A 13,549-nucleotide genomic window follows, 5' to 3' on the forward strand; every position below is an offset into this window, starting at 1 on the left:
TTCACAAGGATGAATCTCCCTGATCCAAGTCCAACGTCTTATACATTTGGGAGGATTGTTCAGCTTATGTTGGATGTGAAGAGAGTACCTGAGATTCTTGGAACAAAAGCATTCTTCAGATAAGTGCATGAGGCTGATGATGTACATGCTTAAGTTGAAAATTGAAAAGATTTTTGAACATTCATGTGCTTATCTATTCCCATAGTATCTAAGGTCATACAAACCTTTATTTTCAAAACCAAAAAAACCCCAAAACAATGAATAAAACCAGGTACATGTATATCTCGACTTACAACCATAATTGAGCACAAACTTTCTGTTGTTAAGTGAGACATTTGTTAGGTGAATTTTACCCCATTTTTGACCTTTCTTGCCACAGTTGTTAAGTTCACCACTGTAGTTGATAAGTTAGTAACCTGGTTGTTAAGTGAATCAGGCTTCCCCATTGACTTTGTTTGTCAAAAGGTTGCAAAATGTGACCACATGACCTTGGGACATGGCAGCGGTTATAAGTCTGCACCAGTTGACAAGCATCTGAATTTTGATCACATGATCATGGGAATACTACAAAGGTTGTAACTGTGAAAAATGGTCAGGTCCCTTTTTTCAGTGCCGTTGTAACTTTGAACGGTCCCTAAAAGAACTATTGTAAGTTGAGGACTACCTGTATATTATCAATTTTCTACATATCCAAACTACTATTCAAATTACAGCTCAACACACCAAAAACCATCTGAACAAACCTGCACTTATATTAAAAGAAAAGCTGATGATTAAAATACTTCAGGCAAGTACTGAGTACTAAACAAGGAAGGAAAAAAAGGCTTCCTACAGAAAAGAAAGCTTTAGTAGAAGACTTTTGACACCAGCTGTTTCTAGGTTTCTGCTTCAGCTTCAACTCTGAACTTTTCAGTTTTCTTCTACATTGGCTGTTCTGGGAAAAGGCTGTAGAGAAAAGGCTGTACTGGCTTTGCCTGCGGAATGTTCCTGCTCAATTTCTGTTACTGAGAAAAGACAAAAAACAAAAAGGTCAGAAGATCTGCTGAAATAGAACTTCAGATTCAGAATAAGCAGCTGTTGATGTCTCTATTACCAGGACTATATCTTTCAAAGACATTATGATGTTCAAAATCCAATAGCAGTGAACTATAGAAATGGACACTATAGGAATAGACAAGTAGTATTAGTCTTTCCCTCAACAATAAGATTGATGATCCTTTTCAAAATGGGATTGGACATTCTTCTTAGCCCATGTCTTCTTGTATAAAGTCTTATCCCCCCTCCCAAGTTGTCCTCTTCTACTTCTTCTACCTGTGCATAACATCCATCTAAATCATACTTCCATTTGTGAAAGGAACTTAAATCAGCCTTCATTTGTTGTCATTATGAGGTGCTATATACTATTTTAGATTTGCCAACTCATTTCAAAGCAGGGATCTTTATTATGTGTATACTAGAATTGTATCTTATGGAGGAAAAAGAACACCCCTTGACATTAGAATAGATCTTCAGTTAGATGGTTATAAATGTAAACAATAACAACCAACTTAACAAGAGTACTTGGATCTGCACATACTGCATGAAGAATTTTAAAGTACAATGCAGGCAGAAAAGTTTAATAGTTGCATTGTGTAGCAATGCAATAAGTAATTTAAACCATTAGTACCTTGAGTGTAATGGTAAGAATGTACTAATCCCTTAGGGATTAAGAGATCAAGAATAGGGCCTTCACATACAAAGTGGCAGAAATCAATAGCCCATTTAAACCCATACCTATTGAAATATGCAATAAAGCCAGCTTGAAAAGCTAAAACAGCATGAGACTCCAGCTTACCATCTCTATGTGGCTAGTTTGTAGAGTTTGGAAACATAATACTGTATAGTGGAGTCAGCATTCTCTAGCCATTTATTTCTAGCAAGATTAATGGAAGTCTATGAAGTAAATGAAGTGGGCAGGTCAGAATGCAGTGGAGGGAAGAGAGAGAGAGATTGTTTAGGATACTGTGTCCCATTTTATGGAGGTAAAAGGTTCTCTGTGTGATTTACAAAAAAAAAAAACCTTCAGAATAAAATGAAATCACCTACAGCAGGAGGAGAAATTGCATAGGGTTCATGTGGAATCCAGATTGTTTAGGAAGAATTTCATTCTCTTTGTTTTTCTTTGGTGGAGTTCTGGCAACAGCTCTCTCTCTCTTTCTCTTCCTGTGAGCTATAAAAGTGAAAACTGATAGAAGGAAATTTCTGTTGCTAGCAGCTCAATCTTTAAGTCAACTTCAATAAGTAAAAGAAGAAGAGAAAGAATATGGCTGATTAGCTGTATCTTGAGTCATCTGTGAGGAATACAACCTTTTTAGCCCAACCAACCTCCAGCTAGGATATGGGCCTCAGAGGGTCTTTAAAATGTTTCTGTCAAAGGCTATGCCACCTCCAGATGAACTTTCTCCTAATAAGAGTGCTGATTTACATTTTCTTCAGCAAGAGGAAAATGTAATGAGGCAGAACCAAGGGGGAATACTGGCAAAGACTCTTGTCATATTTTCAAGAGGCCAAAGTTATCCAACAAGCAGTCCAGTCCAACTCTTTATTATAATGGGAATTCAATCTTAAGAGAGTTATAGCATTCCAGTGTTGTGCAGACAGAAGAAAGAACAAAAAAACAGTTTTGGAGTTACATTTGGAATAAATCTACTCCTATTACCAAAAAGCAGGACTTCTTTTTAATTGAGTGGAAAACCAAATTAAGTTACATCAGCTAATTGGCTTACAGAAACTACATTAAATAATTGGTGGAAATATAACAAAATCTATAAAAATATAATGTATAATGGAGATTTCTCTCTAATGCTATCATGTTGCCTCTTCTTTCTCTCTCTCCTATCTATAAATGAGGAATAACAACTCATGGACACTAACATAAGATGATAAAATTTCTATCAGCACAAGGATTGAATAATTTTTCAACAGATAGAGCCCAATTGATAAATGTTACAATCTGTCAGGTGGTAGACAAGCAGAAAAACAGGTGATTTATGAAACTCTTGGGGATCTGCCTTACTGAAGTTACATGTTTCATTTGGATTAGGAAAATTTTTCATGCCTTGTCAAGTTTCTGTGTAGATCTAGGAGAAATAACATCCAGTTCTCTTCTTCAAATGATGTCTAATTATGTGCTGCAATAGAAACTTTTGTAAAAGTTAGAACTAATGCTGAGCTTTTAGAACTCAATTTTGGGAAGGGTAAACTGGTGTCTATGAACACCTCCTTTCATGCATACCAGATTCCCCACCTGAGCCAACTTTTTGTGTTTCTCTTCATCAGAAAAAGAAAACAAAGTAGCCAAATAATGTTCCAGGCTTTAGCCTCATCTTCCTTTAAACTTCACTTAGGCTTTCTTAGAAAATGAAATTAGTGAAAGACTGTAAAGCAATGCTGTATTGAAATGTATGCTGGTTCACTGAGATTATGCATGCTGAAATCCAGCATATTTGGAAGACACCAAGTTGGGGAATGCTGCTCATGGTGTGATTGCTGAAAAATGCAATGCCTGTATATAATACCCATGCAACTATTGTGTTTACAATAATACAGCTAATTAAATATGAGAATGGAAAAGGGTGCAATAGATTGTCTGCAGTTCATAAAGTTACAAGAATAGTAAACAAGCAGAAGATAATTGCAAAATTAAATCCCTTATATTTTATCTGCACTTACATATTTTGTCTCAAAAGGATTGCAGTGTAGTTCTGCACCCCTTAAAAGCTAATGTCTCTAAAATCAGCAGCTAGCGTTTTCATAACTTCATATAAGAACACAATATTTCAGATATAAGCTGTTTTACAGAAAGATGTGTTTGAGCCAGTGAATAGAAAAACATGATTTTTAAGTAGGAATAGCAATAGCACTTAGAATTATATACTGCTTTACAGTGCTTTACAGCCCTCTCTAAGCAGCTTACACCATCAGCATATTGCCCCAAGAATTTTGGGTTCTCATTTTATCAACCTCAAAAGGATGGAAGGCTGAGTCAACCTTGAACCTGGTGAGAATCGAACTGCCAAATTGCAGTCTGCCAGCAGTCTGCCGAAGTAGCCTGCAGTACTGCACTCTAACCGCTACGTCGTGGCTCAAATTAATTAAAAATATTTAAAAATCTTAAAGTTAAATTGCAGCAATATCCTCTGTACCCAATATAGGAAAGAGAGTCTGATAGTAATTGATAGTGCACCAGGGAAAATAAAGCATGTAAAATGAAAATATAAAGCTGATTGACAAGCAGTGAATGCCCATGTGTTGATAGAAGCATATCCATTTTCCACTGCAACTAATTGGACATTATAATTATTTGGCTATAAAAAGCTCACAGCACTTTCTAGTCAACTGCCCATTGTATTTTAGTATTTAGTATTTATTTGATTTGTCAATCGCTTACAAGATACAGGTATAAGAATAAATATAGTTTTGAATACATGAGATAGATATAAGAAAAAAAAAAACAATAGGACAGGGACGGTAGGCATGATTGGTGTACTTATGCACGCCCCCTACAGGCCTCTTAGGAAGTGGATGAGGTCAATAGTAGACAGTCTAAGGTTAAAGTTTTTGGGGTTTGGGGAAGAAACCACAGAGTCAGGTAGAGTATTTCAAATATTGACCACTCTGTTGCTGAAGTCATATTTTGTGCAGTCAAGTTTGGTGGGGTTAACCTTGAGCTTGTATCTATTGTGTGCTCTTGTATTGTTATGATTAAAGCTGAAGTATTCATTTGCAGGTAGGACATTGCAATGTATGATTTTATATCCTATATTTAGATCGGACTGGGGGTGGCGTAGTTAACAACTCTTAATGCCTTTTTTGCTATTAACAACTCTTAATGCCTTTTTTGCTATGTAGTTACAGTGGGCTCTAGCACTTAGATCATTTGAGATGAATACTCCAAGATCCTTGACAAAGTTTGGATCCTCAACAAGGTCTTGACTATTCAGCTTGTATTTTATTTTCTGATTTCTGGTCTGTAATTTTTAACTAGGCTGGGTTCTCCCTTTTTGAAGATGGGGATGACCGTGGCTTGTGATCATAGTTTTGGCAAGGAGCTGGTCCTGAAAGATTTTTCAAAGATTATGCTTAGAGGTTCAGCTATGGCAGTGGATAGCTTTTTTAAGAAGTAGGCACATATTCCGTCTGGTCCAAAAGATAGGGATGGTTTTAGATTGCGCAGTGCTTTTTCAACATTGTCTTCTGTAAAATTGATATGTATTAGATCATTGTAGATGTCTGTGGTTCGACTAGGAAGTACTGGGCTTGATCCATTGCTGTTTACAAATACTGAGCCAAAGAATGTGTTAAAGAGGTTTGCTTTGATGGTGTCATCGTTGCAGTCTTTGCCATTAGGTCCTTTCAGAGGTGGGATAGACCTTGAGTCTTTTAGTTTGGGTCAAATGACAAGATGATATCTATCTAGATTGCTCAAAAACATAGCTTTCTGTCATGCACCATTAGATTATTATCTTTCTGCTCATTTCAGAAATTGTGCTGAGCAATGGTATGAAAATACTAGCAATTTTAGTAAATGTTATACCCCACTTAATTGATAAAAGATGACTGGAAATGAACTTTTCTTAAATGATTTAAAAACAGCAGTGGAATAAAATTGATTGATTGATTTCATTGATTTACATTTTTATTTATTAAATATATATGCTGTCCATCTCACTGTCAAGCCCCTCTGGGTGGTTTAAAATATTATAAAATCAGAATATAAAACAATTTAAGTGTAAAAAATTTAAAAGCATTAAAAATTAAAAGATGCTAAACAATATTGCTTGTACAAACAATATTTTGTGAAAGAATTTTATTTAAAGAATCAATAACCCACTATTTAAACTAAGTTTACTTCTATATTATTCTGTAGGTTAGTTCTGCTTTACATTTCACTGTTGTAAAGGAAAAAATTCTTTATCGGACAGAAATAAAAAAAAAATCTACCTAATGCCATCACCCCATTTTTCATGTTTTTAACCCTACTCAGATTGTTAGTATTCCAAATGAATAAAAATGAAAATGAAATTCATGGAGTCAGGAGATTATCAGATACTCAGTTGCATCATTTCTATTTTTGTATATTTCAATACAAATCAAATAGACCTGCACTGAAAACATTTTGGTACATAAAACATAGGATGGTTCTTCTTATAAAACTATACATACCAAAAAAGCATTATTCAAATGAACCAACCAACACAACTTAATTTAGATCAGCAAAGATTGCAAATCAATAATTGAATTCGATACAGAAGGTCCCAGGTTCAGTGCTATTATCTTCATGGAATTGACTGCTGGTCAGTACTGAGTTATATGGACTAGTGTTCTGGCCTAAAATATAAAATATGTTCTGACTCAAATTGTGGTTCTAATTGTTCTGACCTAAAATATAAAATATGTTCTGACCCAAATCCTAAAAATATTGCAGCTTTTTTCTGTTCCTAAGTCCTAGGCATTTGGTCAAAAACTTCATAACTTTACAAGTCGCATATATCATCTTCATCTGACAAATCTCTCAGGACCTATTTATTACACTTTCTTCTTCTGGAGAATAGACTTTTGATAGGAACAAGACACCGTAATGAGAGATCTAACAATCTGCCACATCAAAAGCTAACTCTCAGCAGCCTGCACTTTCCAGAAAAGTAAACAAAGTTTCTCAGTGAATACTCTATATCTTATTGTGCCATTTTATCAATATTAACACCCCTCGAGAGTATATATAATATTTAAGAGAAATAAAAAATTACCCAGATGTTTGACAGTGGCTCTGGCAAGGAAAAGAGAATAAGAACCAAACTCATTAAACTGATCCAGCAGAGATAAGTAAATGAAAACTTTCTTGCTGCTTTGCCTGTTAAAATTCTCTCAATATATCAGTGAATATTAGTTATGTCAAAAGGCCATAGCAAAATCTTCAACATCAAATCTTCTTTGTTCTTACTGAAGATATTGTAGAAGGAGAGCCATATTAATTTAGGGTAGCCAAAAAGTAAGTAGGTAAGTCTGGCGAAACCTTATATTAAAAGGTCTGCTTTCATGAGTTGTGGCTCACAGCACTTTTAATGAAATGTGTTAGAAATGACGCTACTAGACACCTCTTGATGTTTTAGTCTCACTAAGATCATTTGCTCTCATGTTCAATGTCTTTATTCTTAAGAATAAAGAAAGCAATTATTTGCATGTAAGAGTTTTAAGCCTCCGGTGACAGTTTTAGAAATGACAACATGCAAAGCAATGCCACTCAAAAGGCTGGGTTTTGTTTTGAAGCTGGAATGTTCAAATTGGCTATTTTGAGGCAGAACAATTTAAGGTTGAAATATTCCACAATCCAAATGTCCTCGCTGCATAAATATTCAGATGTACTTAGCAATATATACTTTTATGTAAATCTTGGGAAGTATAGTTGGATAAAGTATTTTTCTTTAATCTTTTTAGAAACCTCAGGCAATGATCCATTAGATTAAAAAAACATATCTGAAACTTATCAGAAATAAGTCTCATTAAATTCAGTGAGGCTTATTCCTAGATGAGTACATTCAGGGCTGCAGTCTGTTATATTATCATGATCATCTAAACACAACTGATTTAACAGGAAATAATTTAAACAAGGAGAAACCATCTTCAATGCTCTTATTATTGATTTTCCCATTTCTGTTTTTATATTCATGATAAGTCATTTTATAGAGTTTGGAACTTCATTTTAAACTAGTGATTTTCACCACAGTTCGCAATACTGTGGTGTATGGAATGTAAATTTTCCTAGCTTGCAATTCTTGAATATATGATAAAACTCTGGCACATCCATCATATTCCTCTGAGGCAATGAAAACAGCTATAGTATCAAACAAGATGTAGCTTTTCAGTCTAAATTATTAATTTATTTCAAGTATCTCTATATTCATTTGTATAAGAAAAAACAATCAGAATTTAGAGCTAATTCTTTGATAAAGTACAGCAAATTTAATGAGTCAGATTAGAACTTATGTATCTCTCTCTGTGTGTACATGCATGTTTTACCATTAAAGGTAAAGGTAAAGTTTCCCCTTGCACATATGTGCTCGTCGTTCCCTACTCTAGGGGGCAATGCTCATCTCTGTTTCTAAGCTGAAGAGCCAGTGCTGTCTGATGACAATTCTATGGTCATGTGGCCCAAGCCTAGTTGAAAATTACAGGCCAATCTCCTTATGCTGCGTCACCTGTAAAGTCATGGAATCAATTATTAACCAATCCATCATCCTTCACTTAGAGACAAATAACCTACTCTCCAATAAACAATTTGGTTTCAGAAAAAACTATCCTGTAATCTGCAACTCTTACACTGCAAAAACATATGGACGACACAACTCGACCAGGGCAAAGCAATAGATGCAATCTACATAGACTTCTGTAAAGCCTTTGATTCAGTGGTACACGACAAACTACTCCTAAAAATAAAATCCTATGGTATCTCTGGACAACTGAATAACTGGATAGAAGCATTCCTGTCAAACAGACAACAAATGGTCAAAATCGGGCGTACTATCAAATCCAGTACCTGTCAATAGTGGTGTTCCCCAAGGCAGTGTTCTAGGACCAACTCTCTTCATACTCTACATAAACGACCTCTGTGATCATATTAAGAGCAATTGCGTTCTCTTCGCTGATGATGTAAAGCTGTTCAATACCACAGACAATACTGCTACCCTACAAAAAGATCTTGACTATGTATCAGAGTGGTCAAACAAATGGCAACTTCAAATCTCAACAAATAAATGCTCTGTCTTACATATTGGCAAAAAAATCAGAAAATAAAATACAAGCTGAATAGTCAAGATCTTGTTGATGACTCAAGCTCTGTAAAGGACCTTGGAATACTCACCTCTAATGATCTAAGTGCTAGAGCCCACTGCAACTACATAGCCAAAAAGGCATTAAGAGTTGTTAACCTAATCCTACGTAGCTTTTTCTCTGGTAATATCACACTACTAACCAGAGCATACAAAACATTTGCTAGACCAATACTCGAATACAGTTCATCAGTCTGGAACCCACACTACGATCTGATATTAGCACAATTGAGAAAGTCCAGAAATATTTCACAAGAAGAGTTCTCCACTCCTCTACCTGCTGTAGAATACCTTATGCCACCAGACTTGAAATTCTAGAACTTGAAAACCTTGAATTACGCCGCTTCGGTCTGACTTAAGCATGGTATATAAAATCATACATTGCAATGTCCTACCTGTCAATGAATACTTCAGCTTCAACCATAACAACACAAGAGCACACAATAGATACAAACTCAAAGTAAACCGCACCAAACTTGATTGCAGGAAATACGACTTCAGCAATAGAGTGGTCAATGTCTGGAATACTCTACCCGACTCTGTAGTTTCTTCCCCAAACCCCAAAACTTTAACCTTAGACTGTCTACTATTGACCTCACCCCTTTTCTAAGAGGTCTGTAGGGGGCGTGCATAAGCGCACCAACGTGCCTACCGTCCCTGTCCTATTGTTTCTCTTATTCTTTTTTTTTCTTATATGTACCCATTTCATGTATTCACAACTATGTATACATTTATACTTATTATCTTGTAAACAATTGGCAAATCAAATAAATAAATAACTAAATGCCAAAAGTGTACGGAATACTGTTACCTTCCCACCAACTTGGACCCTATTTTTCTACTTGCATTTTTATATGCTTTTGAACTGCTAGGTTGGCAGAAGCTGGGACAAGTAATGGGAGGTCACTCCGTTACACAGTGCTAGGGACTTGAACTGCAGACCAGTCAGCCTTTCTGATCAACAAGCTCAGTATCTTAGCCACTGAGCCACTGCATTCCCTACCATTTTACCATTACATTTTTTTCTCTGGTAATATCACACTATTTAACTGGAGCATACAAAACATTTGCTAGACCAATACTTGAATACAGCTAATCAGCCTGGAACCCACATTACGTATCTGATATTAATACAGTTGAGAAAGTCCAGAAATATTTCACAAGAAGAGTTTTCCACTCCTCTACTTGTTGCAGAATACCTTATGCCACCAGACTTGAAATTCTAGACCTAGAAAACCTAGAACTATGTCGCCTTCAGTCTGATCTAAGTATAGTACATAAAATTATATATTGCAATGTCCTACCTGTCAATGAATACTTCAGCTTCAACCATAACAATACAAGAACACACAATAGATACAAACTCAAGGTAAACTGCACCAAACTTGATTGCAGGAAATATGACTTCAGCAACAGAGTGGTCAATGTCTGGAATACTCTACCTGGCTCTGTGGTTTCTTCCCCAAACCCCAAAAAATTTAACCTTAGACTGTCTACTATTGACCTCACCCCTTTCCTAAGAGGTCTGTAGATAGGGGGAGTGCATAAGTGTACCAACTTGCCTACCATCCCTGTCTTATTGTTTCTTTTTATTTTTCTTATATGTATCTATTTCATGTATTCATAACTATGTTTATACTTATACCTGTTATCTTATAATCACTTGACAAAATACATACATACATACATACATACATACATACATACATACATACATCGGGCTTTTTCTGTCCCCCCCCTTTTTTAAATTAAAATTTTACAATTTATACAATATGATTAATTAGATTAGTTAGATTAGGATCCAATAAGGTCTGTGAACTAAAAAATCTAATCATTTTGTGATGAAAGATCAGTTTAACCCAGCATTGTACTGGATCATTTGTTAATCCAACCCGTATTCCTGTTCTTTGAATCTTTCAATCCTGTGGGATTAAGTTTTGCCCCAAAAAATCATCTAAGAGAATAAAATAAAAAAGTACAGAATAAAATGGATTATCAAGACAAGGAAGCACAGAAGATCTCCAAAGATGATTGGTGGCAATATTCAACCACACTCACTGCTGCTATGCTGGAAAAGAATCACTGTTACAATGAAGCTGTACTAGTATTCTCCTAACAGAAGAGTTCAAAAGACACTAGGCAGGACCAGATGAAATGAATAGCTCTTCCCCCAAACCGTGACTGTGACTCACTTAGCAGGCTGTTAGTATTTTAAATTCATATATATTCTTTGCTTTTTTAAAAAAGAAATGTTGATGTTTTTTAGTACAAAGTTCACATGGCTGAGTTCTTACATAAGAAAACAAATGAGGCCCACCTCAAAATAAAATAATTTATTTACCCTACAATCAACAGATGAATGATGCCTAAGCATAATTTATTTTTTAAAAAACTTGTTTTGACTAGTGAATTTATAGAGTATGAATAAGAGTTCAGCCTACAGAAAAAGAACTAAAGAGAATACAAATGAGATGTAAACGAGAGATTTCAAGAATTGAGGAAATTATTCTCCACAACCTGAAAATTAACTTTGCCATTTTGTTGCCCTATTTTCACCCTCTTCATGTGCAAAGTGAATCTCTGTAGTAGAACCTCCTTGATCCTAAATTCCTAATTTTGTAGAGTATAAAGTCCCTTTTTAGAACTTCAGTCTGGACTCAAGGAAGATCATGAGAATATGGTGGGGCAAGACCTTGCATGGTCATTTTGTCCTCCTGCTGGGTGTTGTATGAAGTCTTAAAGGGTCAGGTGACTTTGCCAATTAGAGTTATGATTGAAAGCAATTCCTTATGTCAGTTGAAAATTTGCTTTCTTCAAAAAAAGTAAAGAAAATTAAAGAGAGGGAAAACATGGATATGTGTTATCTTGGTGGGGAAATCTATGATTATATATCTTTCAGCCAAATGTGTGAAGAGCTCTACAAAGCTCTTGTTCTAGGGCACCTAGAACTGTAAACAGGACAGATAAACTCTAAACAGAATAGATAAACATTACCTAAGGGTGATGATAGCCTACAATATTTTATCATCATTGATTGAACTATTTAATCTTTTCCCCCAAATTTTCTTAGTTAATAATTTGCCACCTAGAGTCTAGAAATGCCATAATTTTATTTATTTTTTTAAAAAGAACATTGTATAACATTAATTAAACAATGCCTTCCTTTGCAAAACCATGTATATTCTTCCTTATGTTTGTTCCAGAAGAAATTTACCTGCTGTAGTCTTACTAATATTTTTGACCAGTTTACTTTCACCCAAACATTGGATTGGAGACAAACTTATAATTACACCCACTGTTCCAATATTCTGCAAAACTTTATATAAACATCTTCCTTCAACATCCTCCTTTTAGAATTATAATTCTTGCATCCCAATATATTTGAAAGAAACTAAAAAGAGAAAGGCTAGTCTAGAACTTTTGTTTGCTTAATTTCATGACATCATTGCAAATATAATTCATTCATCCTAGGAGATTCTTTTCATGTATTAACTCTTTGGCATGGCTTTGGACTCCAGTTAGAAATTTTAGAAGGCTGGAGAGAAAAATAAAACCAGAACATTGAAGCTATTTAACAGCATGTTGCAAAACATATTGCCAAATCCTAGGAGGACATTTTTACATCCAAGAGGTAGCTGCAATTAACAACCAGAGCAATACAAGAGATCCAGTCTATTAGCACAGAGAGATGTTGGATTAGAGCATGCTGGTTACTGCAAATATTACATGCAAATAAATTGCAGGATTTGAATGAAGTTGAATGGTGCTATTCCAAAGCTGAATAGTTTCAAATATTTATTCCATGATTTTATAACAGCAGCAATTCAATTGTTTTAAAATGCAGTTATACCCTCAGTATACTATGGCACTGTATTATATTATAGCTTCCTCTATGAAGTTATTACAGTACTTTTATTTTTTATCGTAACAGGTTATTGACAACTGATTTATCTTCCAGCTAACCATAGAAATTCACAGGTGGATTTACCATAAATTTACCATAAAGAAAAGGGGGGAGTTTGTACTCATATGGGTGGTACTCCAAACATAAGATGCTATGGAATCCCACACATTGGGTTTCCTTCAGAGTCCACTTAGGATTTTTCTTTATAGCATCTATGTTATTATTAGCCTTTCTCTTTGGTAGGTCCCTTGTTAGATTTAATTTCATATCAGGATAAGATGATCTATATTCATATTTACAGTGCTAATGCTCAAAGACTTGTGAACAATTTACATAATATCTAGATAAAAAAGAAAAGAAAAAGTATAGGGTAGCCTTGCTATTTCTTTGGTGTCCAAGGTAATTTTTAAAAACTCTATAAAGAGACACAGTAACAGTTTATATAAGAGAGATCTGCTTTTTTGCATGATTGATGATAGAACACATTTCTCACTAACTGAATACCAAGAAATCATCTATATCTGTTTTATATTTAATACTTGCTTGATACTTTATAAATTCAAGAACAAAGGTTCAAAGATTTCCCTAGATAAATTTATTTTAATTTTAAGCACTAGCATGTCAACAGATATCTATTGTTGTTTTTTATGCCTCATGGGAAAGTGTTCCAATGGGAACACATTCAATGGGAATATGAAACTTGGCTGCTAAATGCCATGTAAACTATAACTATCAAACAACAAACTAGCATCCAACATTTTTAACAAAAGGGAGGAAA

General features: G+C 34.9%; 1 protein-coding gene across 4 annotated transcripts in view; it reads right to left on the reverse strand.

Annotated features, from left to right (window-relative positions):
* The window catches only part of KCNIP1 (potassium voltage-gated channel interacting protein 1), a 374,993-nt gene that overhangs the window by 64,633 nt on the left and 296,811 nt on the right, over positions 1–13,549 (reverse strand). The window lies entirely within an intron of this gene.

This window comes from Notechis scutatus, chromosome 2 (assembly GCF_049901735.1).
Source record: "Notechis scutatus isolate UNSWTSFEM ecotype Mainland chromosome 2, rNotScu1.2, whole genome shotgun sequence".
Taxonomy (NCBI): Eukaryota; Metazoa; Chordata; class Lepidosauria; order Squamata; family Elapidae; genus Notechis; species Notechis scutatus.